Here is a 16,915-nt window from a genome sequence, read left to right as displayed (position 1 = left end):
TTGTAATATTTTCCCCTCATGGCATTCTTCATATTGGGAAATCAACGTTTGGTGGTACGTCCCACACTTATCTCCGCGGTTATTTCACACAGTGTTGCTTTGTTAGCAGTGATAACTACACGAAGGCTGCTGCTCTCGATCGTTAAATGAAGGCCGTCGGCCACTGGGTTCTACATCTACATCTACGTGATTACTCTGCTATTCACAACAAAGTGTCTGACAGAGGGTTAAATGACCCACCTTCAAGCCGTCTCTCTACCGTTCCATTCTCGAACGGCGCGCGGGAAAAACGAGCACTTAAATTTTTCTGTGCGAGCCCTGATTTCTCTTATTTTATCGTGATGATCATTTCTCCCTACGTAGGTCGGTGCCAACAGAATGTTTTCGCAATTGGAGGAGAAAACTGGTGATTGGAATTTCATGAGAAGATCCCGTCGCAATGAAAAAACGCCTTTGTTTTAATGATAGCCAGTCCAATTTACGTATCATATCTGTGGCGCTATCTCCCCTACTTCGCGATAATACAAAACGAGCTGCCCTTCTTTGTAATTTTCCGATGTACGTTGTACGTGGTGAGAGGTAATGCGTGAAATTCGGTACTCTCGGTGCACGCTTCACACCGTGGATCACTGGGTCCACTGTTTCCGATGTGACAGTGACGTTGAATCGTGAAAGGACACGTACAGCACAAAAGCTTTCAGGCCGACCTCGTCTGTTGACTGACAGAGCCGGCCGCGGTGGTCTCGCGGTTCTAGGCGCGCAGTCAGGAACCGTGCGACTGCTACGGTCGCAGGTTCGAATCCTGCCTCGGGCATGGATGTGTGTGATGTCCTTAGGTTAGTTAGGGTTAAGTAGTTCTAAGTTCTAGGGGACTGATGACCACAGCAGTTGAGTCCCATAGTGCTCAGAGCCATTTGAACCATTTTTTTTTTTTTTTTTTTTTTTTTTTTTTTTTTTGACTGACAGAGACCGCCGACACTTGAGGGTTGTAATGTGTAACAGGCAGACATCTATCCAGACCATCACACAGGAAATCCAAGCTTCATCAGGATCCACTGCAGATACTATGACAGTTAGGTGAGAGATGAGAAAACGGTCGAGCGGCTGCTCATAAGCTACACATCACGCCGGTAAATGCCAAACGACGCATCGCTTGGTGTAAGGAGCGTAAACATTGGACGTGTGGACAGTGGAAAAACGATTTGTGGAGTTACGATTCACAGTACACAATGTGGCTATCCGATGGCAGGATGTGGGTACGGCGAATGCCCGGTGAACGTCATGTGCTAGCGTGTGTAGTGCCAACAGTAAAATTCTGAGGCGGTGGTGATAGGGTGTGTCCCCCCCCCCCCCCCCCCCCCCCCCCCCCCCGCCACCCATGAACCATGGACCTTGCGTTGGTCGGGAGGCTTGCGTGCCTCAACGAACGATACAGATAGGTGCAACCACAACGGAGGGGCATCTGTTGAGAGGCTAGACAAACGTGTGGTTCCTGAAGAGGGGCAGCAGCCTTTTCAGTAGTTGCAGGGGCAACAGTCTGGATGATTGACTGATGTGGCCTTGTAACACTAACCAAAATGGCCTTGCTGTTCTGGTACTGCGAACGGCTGAAAGCAAGGGGAAACTACAGGGGACTCCTAAGATACGACTCGGCAAACGAATGGTAACGAGATGGGGAGCTATTAATATCAATGGGGGCTACTCTGGGAAGAAGGTAGAGCTGGCAGAGGCTGCAAGTAAGATGGGGTTGGACGTTTTAGCGGTTAGTGACATTCGGGTAAGGGGTGAGAAAGAAGAGGAAGTGGGAGAATACAAGGTCTACTTGCCAGGAGTCAAAGCAGGAATAGCACAATGGGGTGTAGGGCTTTTCATCACGAGAGAAATGGAACCCAGCGTAGTTGCAATAAGGTATGTAAACGAACGACTGATGTGGATAGATTTGACAGTGTCTAGCAAGAAAATTAGGATTGTGTCAGTATATTCGCATTGTGAAGGGACAGATCAAGATAAGATAAATAGTTTTTATGACGCACTCAGTGATGTAGTTGTTAGAGTAAAGGACAAGGACAGTGTTCTGCTCATGGGTGAGTTTAACGCCAGGATTGGAAATCGAACAGAAGGGTATGAAAAGGTTATGGGTAAATTTGGGGAGGATATGGAGGCCAACAGGAACGGGAAATGACTCTTGGATTTCTGTGCCAGTATGGGCTTAGTAATCACAAACTCCTTTTTTAAACATAAGAACATTCACCGGTATACTTGGGACGGCAGGGGAACCAGATCTGTCATTGACTATATAATAATAGATCAGGAATTCAGGAAGGCTGTGAGGGACACACGTGTATTCAGGGGATTCTTTGATGACACTGATCACTATTTAATCTGCAGTGAAATTGGTATTGTGAGGCCGAAAGTGCAGGAGGTCAGGTCCATGTGTAGGAGGATAAGAGCAGAGAAACTTCAGGATAAGGAAATCAGACACAAGTACATAACAGTGATCTCAGAAAGGTACCAGTTAGTTGAATGTAGTCAATTGCAGTCACTGGAAAAGAAATGGACGAGGTACAGGGACACAGTACTAGAAGTGGCCAAAGAATGTCTTGGAACAGTAGTGTGTAAAGGTAGGATGAAGCAAACAGCTTGGTGGAATGACACAGTCAAGGCAGCCTGTAAAAGGAAAAAGAAGGCATATCAAAAATGGCTACATACTAGAACTCAGGTAGACAGAGAAAGTTATGTTGAAGAAAGAAACAAAGCCAAACAGATAATTACAGCATCCAAGAAGAAATCTTGGGAAGACTTTGGAAACAGGTTGGAGACCTTGGGTCAAGGTGCTGGAAAACCATTCTGGAGTGTAATTAGCAGTCTTCGAAAGGGAGGTAAGAAGGAAATAACAAGTATTTTGGACAGGTGAGGAAAAGTGCTGGTGAATCCTGTTGATGCCTTGGGCAGATGGAGGGAATATTTTGAAGAGTTGCTCAATGTAGGTGAAAATACGATCATTAATGTTTCAGATTTCGATGTACAATGGGATAGGAATGATGATGGAAATAGGATCACATTTGAGGAAGTGGAGAAAATGGTCAGTAGATTGCAGTGCAATAAAGCGGCTGGGGTCGATGAAATTAAGTCGGAACTCATCAAATACAGTGGAATGTCAGGTCTTAAATGGCTACACACGATAATTGAAATGGCGTGGGAGTCGGGACAGGTTCCACCAGACTGGACGAAAGCAGTAATCACACCCATCTTTAAACATGGAAACAGAAAAGACTGTAACAACTACAGAGGTATCTCTTTGATCAGCGTTGTGGGTAAAATCTTCTCATATATTGCTGAAAGGAAAGTGCGAGTATTAGTTGAGGACAAATTGGATGAACATCAGTGTGGGTTTAGGCCTCTTAGAGGTTGTCAGGACCAGATCTTTAGCTTACGGCAAATAATGGAGAAGTGTTACGAGTGGAATAGGGAATTGTATCTATGTTTTATAGATCTAGAAAAGGCATATGACCGGGTTCCTAGGAGGAAGTTATTGTCTGTTCTACGTGAGTATGGAATAGGAGGCAAACTTTTGCAAGCAATTAAAGGTCTTTACATAAATAGTCAGGCAGCAGTTAGAGTTGACGGTAAATTGAGTCCATGGTTCAGAGTAGTTTCAGGGGAAAGACAAGGCTGCAACCTGTCTCCATAGCTGTTCATATTATTTATGGATCATATGTTGAAAACAATAGACTGGCTGGGTGAGATTAACATAGGTGATCACAAAATAAGCAGTCTCGAATATGCGGATGACCTAGTTGTGATGGCAGATCCTATTGAAAGTTTGCAAAGTAATATTTCAGAGCTAGATCAGAAATGTAAGGACTATGGTATGAAGATTAGCGTCTCCAAAACAAAAGTAATGTCAGTGGGGAAAGAGATATAAACGGATTAAGTGCCAAATAGGAGGAACAAAGTTAGAACAGGTGGACGGTTCCAAGTACTTGGGATGCATATTCTCACAGAATGGCAACATAGTGAAAGAACTGGAAGCGAGGTGTAGCAAAGCTAAATGCAGCGAGCGCTCAGCTACGATCTACTCTCTTCTGCAAGAAGGAAGTCAGTACCAAGACTAAGTTATCTGTGCACCGTTCAATCTTTCGACCAACTTTGTTGTATGGGAGCGAAAGCTGGGTGGATTCAGGTTACCTCATCAATAAGGTTGAGGTTACGGATATGAAAGTAGCTAGGATGATAGCAGGTACTAGTAGATGGGAACAATGGCAGGAAGGTGTCCACAATGAGGAAATCAAAGAAAAACTGGGAATGACCTCTATAGATGTAGCAGTCAGGGCGAACAGACTTAGATGGTGGGGTCATGTTACACGCATGGGAGAAGCAAGGTTACCCAAGAGACTCATGGGTTCAGCAGTAGAGGGTAGGACGAGTCGGGGTAGACCAAGGAGAAGGTACCTGGATTCGGTTAAGAATGATTTTGAAGTAATAGGCGTAACATCAGAAGAGGCAACAATGTTAGCACTGATTAGGGGATCATGGAAGAATTTTATAAGGGGGACTATGCTCCAGACTGAACGCTGAAAGGCATAATCAGTCTTAAATGATGATGATGATGATGATGATGAGAAATGTTGGAACACGTTAGGCAATACTGACCCTACGACTTAGGAGAAAGATTAAGGAAAGGCGAACCTACGTTTCTAGCATTTGTAGACTTAGAGAAAGCTTTTGACAATGTTGACTGGAATACTCTCTTTCAAATTCTGAAAGTGGCAGGGGTAAAATACAGGGAGCGAAAGGCTATTTACAATTTGTACAGAAAGCAGATGGCAGTTACGAGAGTCGAGGGGGATGAAAGGGAAGCAGTGGTTGGGAAGGGAGTGAGACAGGGTTGTAGCCTCTCCCCGATGCTATTCAATCTGTATATTGAGCGAGCGATAAAGGAAACAAAAGAAAAGTTCGGAGTAGGTATTAAAATCCATGGAGAAGGAAATAAAAACTTTGAGGTTCGCCGATGACATTGTAATTCGGTCAGAGACAGCAAAGGACTTGGAAGAGCAGTTGAATGGAATGGACAGTGTCTTGAAAGGAGGGTATAAGATGAACATCAACAAAAGCAAAACGTGTATAATGGAATGTAGTCGAATTAAGTCGGGTGATGCTGAGGGAATTGGATTAGGAAATGACACACTTAAAGTAGTAAAGGAGTTTTACTATTTGGGGAACAAAATAAATGATGATGGTCGAAGTAGAGAGGATCTAAAATGTAGACTGACAATGTCAAGGAAAGCGTTTCTGAAGAAGAGAAATTTGTTAACATCGAGTATAGATTTAATTGTCAGGAAGTCGTTTCTGAAAGCATTTGTATTGAGTGTAGCCATGTATGGAAGTGAAACGTGGACGATAAATAGTTTAGACAAGAAGAGAATAGAAGCTTTCGAAATGTGGTACTACAGAAGAATGCTGAAGATTAGGTGGGTAGATCACATAACTAATGAGGAGGTATTGAATAGAATAGGGGAGAAGAGGAGTTTGTGGCACAACTTGACGAGAAGAAGGGACTGGTTGGTAGGACATGTTCCGAGGCATCAAGGGATCACAAATTTAGCATTGGAGGGCAGCGTGGAGGGTAAAAATCGTAGAGGGAGACCAAGAGATGAATACACTAAGCAGATTCAGAAGGATGTACGCTGCAGTAGGTACTGGGAGATGAAGCTTGCACAGGATAGAGTAGCATGGAGAGCTGCATCAAACCAGTCTCAGGACTGAAGACGACGACAACAACAACAACAACAACAACAACGGTGTTAGGGTGTTGTCGTGTTTTTCATGGAGGGGCTTGCACCCCTTGTTTTGCGTGGCACTGTCACAGCAAAGACCTACATTGATCTTTTCAAAAAATGTTTCGAATTACTCTGATCACTATAGCACTTAACTTCTGAGGTCGTCAGTCGCCTAGAATTTAGAGCTACTTAAACCTACCTAACCTAAGGACATCACACACATCCATGCCCGAGGCAGGATTCGAACCTGCGACCGTAGCGGTCGCGCGGTTCCAGACTGAAGCGCCTAGAACCGCTCGGCCATTGATGCTTTAAGCACCTTCTTGCTTACCACTCTTGAAGAGCAATTCGGGGATGGCGATTGCGTCTTTCAACACGATGGAGCACTGGTTATACGACAATAACATCGCTGTAGTGAGCTGGCCTGCAAGAGTCCTGACCTGCATACTATAGAACACGTTTGGAATGATTTGGAACACTGATCTTCGTGCCAAGCCTCACTGACCTACATCGATACCTCTCCTCTGTGCAGCACTCCGTGAAGAGTTCGCTGCCATTCACCAAAAAATCCTCCAGCACCTGATTGAAGGTATGCCTGCGGGAGTGGAAGCTGTCTTCAAGGCCAAGGGTGGGTCAACACCATACTGAATTCCAACATTACCGATGGAGGGCGCCAGGAACTTGTCTTTTTCAGCCAGGTGTCCGGATACTTTTGATCACGTAGTGTACAGTTTCCAGCGGTTTGTCATCAATATTGCAGCTGTGCAGTAGTGGATTTCTTTCGTTACATATGCGCAATATGTTGCATTCATTTCCATTCAGGATCAACTGCTGGAGCCTGCACCATTCATCAATTCTCCAGAGGTCATTTTGCGTATCGTTACTGTCTTCTGTCGTTGCTACTTTATTATAGACAATACCATCGTCTGTGAACAGTCTTAGCGTCCTATCACTCTTACTTGTGGAACTCCAGAAATTACGTTTACATCTGTCGAGTTTGTTCCGTTAAGAGCTTGAGTTCTGTCTGGAAGTAAGTCTTGAATCCATTCGCGAATCTACTCCGATATTCGATAATAAGCTCGTTTTTTAATAAACGGCAGTGGTGGACGGTGTCAGACGCCTTCCTGAAGTCAGTGAACACGGCATCAACCGGAGCGCGGTTGTCTTCGGCGCTGTGGATCTCATGGAAGAATACAGCGAGCTGAGTTTCGCAGGATCTTTGTTTGCGGTATCCATTTTATAGACGAGATTTTCATACTCCAGAAACACAATTCTTGAGCATAAAACATGTTCCATAATTCTAAAACAGATTGACGTCAACGACATAGGTCTGTAATTGTGTGCATCTATCCCACGACCCTTCATAGAGCCCCTGCAAGTGGGAACGTTGGCGAAGCCTTACACAGTCGAATAGGTGTTAGGAAATCCATTTAAAACGCCGGCGGCCAACCCGGACGCACCTCGCTTGGCGGCTAGCGACTCGCCAGGCGACTCACCTAGCTGAGCAGATAGCTGCGAACGCACGAGACTGCTGCACTGAGCTCTACGTGACTTGCACTGAAGCGCCAAAGCAACTGGTCTAGGAATAAGTATTCAGATGCTGAGACACGTAAAGGCAGAATACAGCGCTGCGGACGGCAGCGTCTGTATAAGACAAAAAGTGTCTGGCGCAGTCGTTACATCGGTTACTGCTGCTACAAGGCAGGTTGTCAAGATTTGACTGAGTTCGAACGTGGTGTTACAGTCGGCGCATGAGCGATGGAGCACAGTATCTCAGAGATAGCGATGTCCAAGTCTCCAATATCGCTGCGGCCGAGAAAAGATCCTGCAAGAACGGGATCAACGACAACTGAACAGAATCGTTCAACGTGACAGAGGTACAACGCTTCCGGCAAACTGCTGCAGATTTCAATGCTGGGCCGTCAAAAAGTGTCAGCGTGCGAACCATTCAACGAAACGTAATCGATATGGCCTTTCGGAGCGTAAGGTTGAAACGTCCCCTTTTGAACAATTATACACGACTGTGCTTAAACTGACATACAATATTTTTTTTAGCGCAACGCAATCTGACTTTCAAAAATCCCTACCAAAAAAATGGCCCTGACTAACATTAACCTATGCGTTTCACAAATCGCTTACCTCACAAAAATCTTGGTTACTCCCACTACTGCAATACAGCAAGCGCCACTACTGCCAGCTAAATAAAAGATTCAAACTATGGAAGGCACTAACTACTGATAGGGATAGTTAGCAAATGAAAGATATTAATAGAGAACAAACAATGTATTTACCTTAATATCATCGTAATATATATAGCAGTTCATGACAAATTACAAAACTCCGCCATCTCTCTCCCCACATCCACCACTGCTGGCGGCTCACCTCTAACTGCGCAACGCTACGCGCTGTTCACATCCAGCTGCCGCTGCCCAACACTACAATGGCAGACAACAATGCAAACTAGACACAGACTGCACACAGCACATCCAGTGATTTTCACACAGAGGTGGCGTTACCAATAAAAAAACCTAAACAGCCTACTTACAAGGTCCACTCTTGTACCCTTGATAACTGCACGACACAAAGCTTTAGTTCCGCGTGTGCCTGTCAGCACCGACATTGGACTGCTGATGACTGGAAACAAGTTGCCTGGTCCGACCAGTCTCGTTTCAAATTGTGTCGAGCGGATGGACGTGTACGGGTATGGAGGCAACCTCATGAATCCATGGACCGTGCATGTCAGCAGGGGACTTTTGAAGCTGGTGGAGGCTCTGTAATGGAGTGGGGGTGTGCAGTTGGAGTGATTTGGGACCCCTGATACCTGTAGACAGACTGACAGGTGACGCATACGTAAGCATCCTGTCTGATCACCTGCATCCATTGTGTATTCCTACGGACTTGCGCAATTCCAGCAGGACAGTGCGACACACCATACGTCCATAATTGCTAGAGAGTGGCTCCAGGAACACTCTTCCGAATTTAAACACTTTCGGTGCCCACCAAACTCCACAGATATGAACATTTGGTGTCAGTTCCCTCCAGCACTACTTCAGACATTAAGAGTCCATGCCACGTCGTGTTGCGGCACATCAGCGTGCTTGCGGGGGCTCTACACGATATTAGACAGGTGTACCAGTTTCTTTGGCTCTTCAGTGTTTAAGCCAGTCGCTTGGCGTGTCTCCGGTCGAACGGTCTTGTTGGTTCTTCCTGGCTTTTCACTTTGTGGCTTAGACGAGCGTTCTACCTGATAAAGGCCGCTGATTACGTAATTTCCTTCGTTTCCGCCCCATCATAGTTGACAAAGCATTAATACTGGAGATTTTCGGAAGGGAAATCGTCTCGAACCGTCCGAACTTCAATATCTTTCGAATTTTGCTTTGCCGTAGATGGTTTCGCGAAGGTGAATTTCAGCCATATATGGTAACAAACACTGAAGGAACAGAAGATCGTCATTTGTATTCTGTCGATGTCTTACTCCAGCATTTCAGTTTTCCCGACCAAGGTCCAACAAGTAGTCGCCTTTGCTTATAGACGCAAAGAAACGCATAATTTTTTCCCTGTGTGGTTCAGGTGTGTTAACCATCTAAGGATCGTCTTACATCCCCAGAGGCTCAGCATGTTGAAACAGTGGAGCTCTTTCGTCTGTTGTTGGTTGTCTTTCCCTTTTTAAAATAATAGAATCTCTGTGTTCGGAGATCATTGTAATATTTTTCTTTAAATTGTAACTGTTAAAAAAAAGCGCGAGGAGCCTGCGGCAGTGTCATTAGCTTCGTCTTCACTTTGTGAGCATGTACTCTGGAGATATACTTGTTCTGTAATGGATTTTGTTTTTGTAGTTTTTCGGTAACAGCCGTGAGGAGGATGTCGAACGATGTTAGTCATTCGTAAATCACCAAAAGGTGTGTTTTGAAACTCCCGAAGCTGTTCGTACAACATGTTCAATTCACTACGTTCACTTCTCTCACAGTTAATATTGTGTACCCAACATGATGGTGGTGTCCGCAACCGTTGGTGTTTAAAAGAAATGTTTCCTACCAGAAACATTTTATGACTCAGCACTGGAAGAGACGTTTCAGCAGCGCCAATTGGCGACACGCCTGTGGCGACTGGCATCGATGCTCCGGTATGGCCACCCAGCATCCAAGCGAATCATACTAGGTGAGGAGCGAGGTATATGCTAGGCGTTGACCGACGCGCATTTGGTTTGGCCGTAGACTTTATGCAGGATGACTCGAAATTTTGAAATGGAAATTAATGTATGAGCACAATTGCTTCACACAATTTATTGATGTCAACGTATAATACAGAGTGCCGTTATTCAATGTCACAAGCATTTTTATTTCTTGAATAGCACACCCGGTGGATGAGCTCCCCCTCGACGCACTCAATCCTTGAGATTTCCTCTCGCGTTCTAGCTTTAAATTCTTCGGCGGCAGCAGGTTGAATACGGTAAACTGCGCTCTTCAGTTGGCCCCACAAAAAAAGATCACACGCTGTCTGGTCAGGCAAGCTTTGGGGCCATGCAATGTCACCGTGCCTTGAAATGAAATGACACAGTTGCCATTGACATCCGTGCCGTTGCTCCGTCGTGTTGAAGCCAATTGTTGGCAGGAAAATGGGGCATTTCATGTGCAACTTTCCATCATGGCAACAGACTGAACACACTTTATAGTGGTTGCACGCCCATCATCGTCATCAAAAAAGTAAGGGCCAGAAACGCCACTCGATGAGATGGCTCACCTTACAGTAACTTTGTTGGTGTGCAATGGACGCTCGTGTAGCTGACGTAGACCAGTAACGAAAATTATTACCTATTAATAAAGTCACTGAGATGGAAGTGAGCTTGGGCATGGATGTGTCTGCTGTCCTTACGTTAGTTAGGTTTAAGTAGTTATAAGTTCTAGGGGACTGATGACCTAAGAAGGTAAGTCCCATAGAGCTCAGAGCCATTTGAACAGGGCGCATTATCGTGTTGAAAAATGACACTGTCGTCGAAAAACGTGATCATCAGGAAGGGGTGTACGTGGTCCGCAACCAGTGTACGTTACTACTTGGCCTTCATGATGCCTTGCAAGATCTCCACTGTACTCATTGATACCCACGTGAATTTCCCCAGAGCATAATGCAGCCACGTCTCCGTCTCGCTGTACAGGTGTCGAGGAGCTGTTCTCCGGAAAGATGATGGATTCGCGCTCTCTGATCGGCATAAGAAAGTATCGGGATTCAACAGATCACGCAATGCTCCACCAATGCAGCAACGTCCAGTGAAGATGGTCATATGCCCATTTGAGTCACAGCTGCTGATGTGGTATTCACATTGGCACATGCATGGGTCGTCGGTTGCAGAGGACTGTCGTTCAGTGTTCGGTGGAGTGTGTGTTGAGACACACTTCTACTCGGCCTAGCATTAAAGTCTGACGTTAGTTCCGCCACAGTCCGCCTGTCCTGTTTTACCAATCTGCCCAGCCTACGACGTTCGACATGAGGGGTGACCGCCCAACCCCACAACGTCTGGACTTCATTTCGCTACGTGTTGAAGACATTCGTCGCAGCACCCCTCGAACACTCGACAAGTCGCGCAGGTTTCGAAATGCTCGTGCCGAGCCTCCGGGCCATCACAATCTGTTATCTGTCAAACTCTGATGGTGCGCCTTCCTCATTCTACACCAGAACAGCACACACAGTGATACTAAATTCACCGTGCGTGTGTCTGACTAGCAGTCATTCCTCGTCAGGTGACGCTGCTATCGCCTGGACGAGTTTATATCGATAGTAGGTTGGTGACCGTAATGTTATGGCTGATCGTCGTACAATATGCATTAGATGAGTATGTGCCAAGCAAGATCGTAAGAGATGGAAAAGAGCCACCGTGGTACATCAACCGAGTTAGAAAACTGCTACGGAACCAAAGGGAACTTCACAGCAAACATAAACATAGCCCAAAGCCTTGCAGACAAACAAAAATTACGCGAAGCGAAGTGTAGTGTGAGGAGGGCTATGCGAGAGGCGTTCAATGAATTCGAAAGTAAAGTTCTATGTACTGGCTTGGCAGAAAATCCTAAGAAATTTTGGTCTTATGTCAAAGCGGTAGGTGGATCAAAACAAAATGTCCAGACACTCTGTGACCAAAATGGTACTGAAACAGAGGATGACAGACTAAAGGCCGAAATACTAAATGTCTTTTTCCGAAGCTGTTTCACAGAGGAAGACTGCACTGTAGTTCCTTCTCTAGATTGTCGCACAGATGAGAAAATGGTAGATGTCGAAATAGACGACAGAGGGATAGAGAAACAATTAAAATCGCTCAAAAGAGGAAAGGCCGCTGGACCTGACGGGATACGAGTCCGATTTTACCACAGAGTACGCGAAGGAACTTGCCCCCTTCTTGCAGCGGTGTACCGTAGGTCTCTAGAAGAGAGTAGCGTCCCAAAGGATTGGAAAAGGGCACAGGTCATCCCCGTTTTCAAGAAGGGACGTCGAACAGATGTGCAGAACTATAGACCTATATCTCTAACGTCGATCCGTTGTAGAATCTTGGAACACGTATTATGTTAGAGTATAATGACTTTTCTGGAGACTAGAAATCTACTCTGTAGGAATCAGCATGGGTTTCGAAAAAGACGGTCATGTGAAACCCAGCTCGCGCTATTCGTCCACGAGACTCAGAGGGCCATAGACACGGGTTCCCAGGTAGATGCCGTGTTTCTTGACTTCCGCAAGGCGTTCGATACAGTTCCCCACAGTCGTTTAATGAACAAAGTAAGAGCATATGGACTATCAGACCAATTGTGTGATTGGATTGAGGACTTCCTACATAACAGAACGCAGCATGTCATTCTCAATGGAGAGAAGTCTTCCAAAGTAAGAGTGATTTCAGGTGTGCCGCAGGGGGGTGTCGTAGGACCGTTGCTATTCACAATATATATAAATGACCTTGTGGATAACATCGGAACTTCACTGAGGCTTTCTGCGGATGATGCTGTAGTATATCGAGAGGTTGTAACAATGGAAAATTGTAATGAAATGCAGGAGGATCTGCAACGAATTGACGCATGGTGCAGAGGATCGCAATTGAATCTCAATGTAGACAAGTGTAATGTGCTGCGAATACATAGGAAGAAAGATCCTTTATCATTTAGCTACAATATAGCAGGCCAGCAACTGGAAGCAGTTAATTCCATAAATTACCTGGGAGTAGGCATTAGGAGTGATTTAAAATGGAATGACCACATAAATTTAATTGTCGGTAAAGCAGATGCCAGACTCGGATTCATTGGAAAAATCCTAAGGAAATGCAGGCCGAAAACAAAGGAAGTTGGATACAGTGCACTTGTTCGCCCACTGCTTGAATACTGCTCACCAGTGTGTAGAGAAGCTCCAACGGAGAGCAGCGCGCATCGTTACAGGATCGTTTAGTAATCGCGAAAGCGTTACGGAGATTATAGATAAACTCTAGAGGAAGACTCTGCAAGAGAGACGCTCAGTAGCTCGGTACGGGCTTTTGTTGAAGTTTCGAGAACATACCTTCACCGAGGAGTCAAGCAGTATATTGCTCCCCCCTACGTATATCTCGCGAAGAGAGCATGAGGATAAAACCAGAGTGATTAGAGCCCACACAGAGGCATACCGACAATCTTTTTTTCCACGAAATATACGAGACTGGAATAGAAGGGAGAACCGATAGAGGTACTCAAGGTACCCTCCGCCACACACCGTCAGGTGGCTTGCGGAGTATGGATGCAGATGTAGTTCAGTGTACGTCATTCGACGCCAACTGTCTGGCAGCCTTGCCACAACACGTTCTAAAATTTCTCATTCTTTCGGGTTACCCTGTATTTACCGCACTCGCAAATTTGTGTAATCTCTTCATATTTGCCCCTGAGATTGCAAGAGCTGTGGAAGAGAGGTGGGTGAGGTAGCGAGCTTGGACTGGCAACTTTTGGTTCAAAGTTATTTCGGGATCTTCCGGAAATCACCTCGTATAAGACGACATTACTAGCCGGTGCAGGTCGTATGGTGGCTAGTTAATTTGCTGTGGTCTCAGCCGAATGTAATAGAAAGCTCGAGGGGGACGAAGGTGGTGTTATAGAATGACGCACCCACCCTTTTCATTTACGGCTTGCAAGTGACGGAGCGTACGCCAGGGGTAAAAGCGAGCACCACAGCAAAGGGAAGTGCTGCGACTCTTGCGGCCGCGACACGCACGCATCAAGGGCTTGTAGCGTTGTCGTTCCCGTGGTGCGTGTGTATGCGCGCGCGCGGGGCATGCCGGGACGCGCAAGGCCACCACTCCCGGCGATTGCCTGTGGCCGGCGAAAGCACGCCCGGCGTCGCACGGGAAAATTCCCACAGTTTCCGCGCGGAAGCACTCCCGTCTGCATAGGCATCGCACGCCATCGCTCCCAGCCCCGTTCGCGGTGGGGGGAAACGCAGCAAGTTCTCGCGAAACTAAATCCGGCCGAACCGTGTGCAGTCGCAAGTCCCTTTGCTGCGTTTCCAGCAGTTTCCAACCATCATCGGTTTCCGTTACGAATGCAGGCGCCCCACTCCACAGTCTCTCTCTCTCTCGCTCGCACCCTCTCTCTCTCGCTCGCACCCTCTCTCTCTCGCTCGCACCCTCTCTCTCTCGCTCGCACCCTCTCTCTCTCGCTCGCACCCTCTTTCTATCTCGCTCGCACCCTCTCTCTATCTCGCTCGCACCCTCTCTATCTCGCTCGCACCCTCTCTATGTCGCTCGCACCCTCTCTCTCTCTCTCTCGCTCGCACCCTCTCTCTCTCTCGCTCGCACCCTCTCTCTCTCTCTCTCTCTCTCTCTCTCTCTCTCTCTCTCTCTCTCTCTCTCTCGCTCGCACCCTCTCTCTCTCTCGCTCGCACCCTCTCTCTCTCTCTCTCTCTCTCTCGCACTCTCTCTCTCTCTCTCTCTCTCTCTCTCGCACTCTCTCTCTCTCTCTCTCTCTCTCTCTCTCTCTCTCACTCTCTCTCTCTCGCACTCTCTCTCGCTCCCTCCCTCTCTCTCTCTCGCACACCCTCTCTCTCTCTCTCTCTCTCTCTCTCTCGCTCGCTCGCTCCCTCCCTCTCTCCCTCTCTCCCTCTCTCCCTCTCTCCCTCTCTCGCTCTCGCTCTCGCTCTGTGTGTGTGTGTGTGTGTGTGTGTGTGTGTGTGTGTGTGTGTGTGTGTCCCTATGAGTTTAAATTTGCTGATATCCTTGGGTACATGTAACGTACATGGACAAGGAAGGAGCGGAAGGTGGGGAACGTGACGACTCTGCAACTTGTAGTCCTCACATTGTATCATCCATCGAATTACTTTCCCTGCTTCGTCTAGCATAAATTCCAGTATCCGCTCATTCCCACAGTCTATTGGTGTGTTTGCTTCCATAGATGCATATATAGATTTCTTGAAAATCTTCATATATCGTTAGTATTGCCTTCCGGTTGGCCATAACAGTGTCATTTGATATCCAGCATCAGTGAATAATATACAGAAGAATAGAAAACTGTGTGTTGGATAATGGTCAGTTTGGATTTAGCACCAGAGAGACAGTTCTGATGTTGTGGTTGATAGTGGATGGAAGACTAGAGATGAACAGACACACGTTCACAGGATTTGTCGAACTGGAAAAACGTTCGACAATGGAAAATGATAAAAGATTTTCGAAATTCCTAGGAAATTAGATGTAAGCGCTGGGGAAAACCGGGTAATGTAAAACATGTACAAGAGCTAAGAGGGAATAATAAGAGTGAAAGACTAAGAACGAAGTGCTCGGATTAACATGGGTGTAAGACAGGATATAGTCTTTTGCCCCCTAAAGTTCAATCTCTACGTCGAAGAAGCAATTATGAAAATAAAACAAAAGTTAAAGAGTGGGATTAAAATTCAAGGAGAACAGCGAAAAACCTAACATCAGAATTCGTGCTTTCCAAGTAACTGAAGTTAAGAAAGTCTACTACCTAGGCAGCAAAATAACTCATGACTGTCGGAGCAAGAACATAAAAAGCAGATTACTACTGGCAAAAAGGGCTTTCCTCACGAAGAAAAGTCTACTAGCATGAAACATAGGCGTTAATTAGAGGAACTATCTCACAATGTACGTTTGGAGCACAACATTGTATTGCAGTGAAACACGGACTATTGGAAACCCGGAAAAGAAGAGAATCGAAGAATTTGAGATGTAGTGCTACAGAATAATATTCATAATTAGGTGGACTGATAAGGTACAGAATGAGGAAGTTTAGATTCTGCTTAGAATCGGAGAGGAAAGAAATATATGGACAACATTGACAAGAAGATGGTACAGCGTTATAGGATATATGTTGAGACATCAGGTAATAACTTCCATGGTGCTAGAGGGAGCCGTAGAGGGTAAAAACTGTAGAGGAAAACAGAGATTGGAATACATTCGGCTAATAATTTGGGATGTACGTTGTAAATGCTACTGTGAGAAGAGGAGGTTGGCACGAGAGAGGAATTCGTGGCGGGCTGCATCAAACCAGTCAGAAGACAGAAGACTAAAGAAAAAAAAATGCAGCGCAACAGGATCGTTACTTTGTAAAGCTTGAGTTTTGTCCAGGCATTCATTTGCTCACTGGCCACATTAGGATGCATTTCCTGGAATGAAGAAGTTGAACTCTCTTGACCTGGATGAGTGGTTTAAACAGTAATTCTTAAGTACTTTACTCTCTTGGACCATGGCAGTTCGTGGTTGCTGGAAAAAAGTCTACCTCGCACGTTCGGCCTTCGGCGAGTAAACGGGACTTCCGTGGTCTTGTCAGCGTTGAGACAAATGTGATTGGATGTGGTGACAAGAACGATCCTTTGGAAGGCCTCCCTGAAGTTGTTTGTAACTCGACCGCTGTCCGTTGAGTGCAACCGTAATCTGCCGGTACCGTGAAAAGCTGCGGATTAATCATACGCTGTAACCAGGAAAATGTTGCAGGCCATGACGTTTTTCAGCAGCTTATCCCTCTAGACTCTATCATATTAAGTCCATAAATACGGCAGCGGTCGTATGCGATGTAGTCCGTGACTCGTAAAGAGAAGGTTGAAAAGCAAACTGATCTGTTCTGATAACATCGTGGTTCATGATAGCGATACGTCATAAGCGGATCAAGATTAGTCGTTCTAAAATTTTCGAA

The sequence above is a fragment of the Schistocerca americana genome, chromosome 5 (assembly GCF_021461395.2).
Source record: "Schistocerca americana isolate TAMUIC-IGC-003095 chromosome 5, iqSchAmer2.1, whole genome shotgun sequence".
Taxonomy (NCBI): Eukaryota; Metazoa; Arthropoda; class Insecta; order Orthoptera; family Acrididae; genus Schistocerca; species Schistocerca americana.
Note: the sequence above shows the minus strand (reverse complement) of the source record.